This window comes from Bison bison, unplaced genomic scaffold (genome assembly GCF_000754665.1).
Source record: "Bison bison bison isolate TAMUID 2011002044 unplaced genomic scaffold, Bison_UMD1.0 scf7180017864390, whole genome shotgun sequence".
NCBI lineage: Eukaryota > Metazoa > Chordata > Mammalia > Artiodactyla > Bovidae > Bison > Bison bison.
Window position 1 is genome coordinate 1190898 of NW_011494962.1, and position 3039 is coordinate 1193936.

A 3039-nucleotide genomic window follows, 5' to 3' on the forward strand; every position below is an offset into this window, starting at 1 on the left:
CTTGGGAGTCCCTTGGACTGCAAGGAGATCCAACCAGTCCATTCTGAAGGAGATCAGCCCTGGGATTTCTTTGGAAGGAATGATGCTAAAGCTGAAACTCCAGTACTTTGGCCACCTCATGCGAAGTGTTGACTCACTGGAAAAGACTCTGATGCTGGGAGGGATTGGGGGCAAGGGGAGAAGGGGACGACAGGATGAGATGGCTGGATGGCATCACTGACTCAATGGACATGAATCTGAGTGAACTCCGGGAGTTGGTGATGGACAGGGAGGCCTGGCATGCTGAGATTCACGGGATTGCAAAGAGTTGGACATGACTGAGCGACTGATCTGATCTGATCTGATCTGATCTGTTTTCACCTGTAGAATAACATGAACATTGCTACTGCTGCTGCTAAGTTGCTACAATTGTGTCTGACACTGTGGGACCCCATAGACGGCAGCCCACCAGGCTTCCCCATCCCTGGGAGTCTCCAGGCAAGAACACTGGAGTGGGTAACGTGAACATTAGATATTACTTAACATGTATCTCAGAGAAGGCAATGGCACCCCACTCCAGTACTCTTGCCTGGAAAATCCCATGGACGGAGGAGCCTGGTAGGCTGCAGTCCATGGGGTCCCTAAGAGGCGGACACGACTGAGTGACTTCACTTTCACTTTTCACTTTCATGCACTGGGGAGGGAAATGGCAACCTACTCCAGTGTTCTTGCCTAGAGAATCCCAGGGACGAGGCAGCCTGGTGGGCTCCTGTCTATAGGGTCGCACAGCATCGGACACGACTGATGCGACTTAGCAGCAGCAACATGTACCACAAGGTAAATTATTTCCTGCAACAGTCAGAACCTCCCATATTCTACATTGCTCATCCATAGCAAGTTCCCCTGTATCTATCTTTGTTCAACAGTGTGACAGCAGAAGCATGGATTACATGCCCACACTGACTGATAACACCTATGTCTGTGCCTTGAGATTTCACCAATTAGAGGACAAGCTTGGTCAGAAACACAGCTAGGGCCAGCTCTCTCGACTGGCCTTTCACCTCTGCTTTTAGAGTAGCAGGTCCATGTTGGTATGTATGACTGGTTTCAGAGACATAATATCAGAAAAAGATAGCCAATGATCCAATACCATTCAATATTCCCACACAGAAAGTTTCCACTGGTTTCACTATTTCATTTACTTCACACCCTTCAGACAAGAATCATAGAGAACTAAAATGCCAAATTTTATGAAGATTTCATAGATCAAATGATTTGTGAACATTAGCAGCCAACATAAACTTGAAAAATAAGGGCGAACTTTCAGACTCTCATGCAGGTGGGAAATAACCAAATTCAAAAACCCTAAAAATAAATTACCTGACATCATTTCTAGTAAATATCAGTCTATATTTTTAAGAAACATCCTAAGGATATCCAACCTGATTGATACAGTACAGTAAATATATCCAATATTGGGTTGACTGACTTGAATAACAACAGATTTCCATTTCTTTCTTGTGTTCTCCTTAATTTTCATTTCATTTCATTTTTTTATTTTATTTTTAACTTTACAATATTGTATTGGTTTTGCCATATATCAACATGAATCCGCCACAGGTATACACGTGTTCCCCATCCTGAACCCTCCTCCCTCCTCCCTCCCCATACCATCCCTCCGAGTCATCCCGGTGTCTTGTGTTCTCTTTAAATTATCTGAAGAAGCAGATATTGGCATTCAATAAAATATTACAGCTGTAATTGAAAATCTTAAAATGTTTGAAACTTGCCCTTTAAATGCATCAAAATCAAAATGATCTATTCCGTTAGCCACAGAAACAATTTTAAAAGCATTGTTTAAAAATCATTACATGTTTAAATACAATGAGAATGTCTGAGCCCTATTTTATCTCAGAAATAAGTGCTAGTTAGGCAGAAACAAAAACAATAAAAAAGGGTTGGATTTTGGCTCTTTTTGTTTGTTGTTTGTTTTTTTTTTTCCTCTTATGAACTACATAGATCTGTGCACCTAAAGGGCAAACAGTGCTCCAGTGCTTTATAATTTTTCTTCAAAATGCATAGCAATAAGAATTGAACAGGGAGGCCTGGCGTGCTGCAACTCATGGGGTGGCAAAGAGTCGGACACGACTGAGCGACTGAACTGAACTGAACTGAACTGAACGATTGAAATTACTTCTATGTCAGCTACACCATTTGTAGTCTTTTCAAAAGCACTTTTAAATGGCTTGGGATTCCTTCTTCTCCGAATCCCTATGCAAAAGTGTTTTTCTCCTTTTAAATAAAGGTAGTGCATTTTGGGGGGGCTTTCCTGATAGCTCAGCTGCTAAGCAGGTAAAGAATCCACCAGCAATGCAGAAGATCCCAGTTGGGTTCCTGGGTCAGGAAGATAACATGAAGAAGGGATAGTCTACCTACTGCAGTATTATTAGGCTGGTGGTTCAGATGGTAAAGAATCTACCTGCAGTACGGGAGACCTGGGTTTGATCCCCTGGAGGAGGTCATGGCAACCCACTCCAGTATTCTTGCATGGAAAATCCTCATGGACAGAGGAGGCTGGCAGGCTACAGTCTATATGCTTAACCTCTTACCCACCAGGGAAGCCGTGGGGTTGCAAAGAGTTAGAACACAATTGAGGAACTAAGCATAGCACAATTTTTAGATCTTCTAGTGTGTCAGTTCAGTTGCTCACTCGTGTCTGACTCTTTGTGATCTCATGGACTGCAGCATGCCAGGCCTCCCTGTCCATCACAAACTCCCAGAGTTTACTCAAACTCATGTCCATTGAGTCAGTGATGCCATCTAACCGTCTCATCCTCTGTCATCCCCTTCTCCTCCCACCTTCAATCTTCCCCAGCATCTGGGTCTTTTCAAATGAGTCAGTTCTTGGCATCAGGTGGCCAAAATATTGGAGCTTCAGCTTCAGCATCAGACTTACCAATGAATATTCAGGACTAGTTTCCTTTAGGATGGACTGATTGGATCTACTTGCTGTCCAAGGGACTCTCTCAAGAGTCTTCTCCAATAGCACAGTTCAAAAGC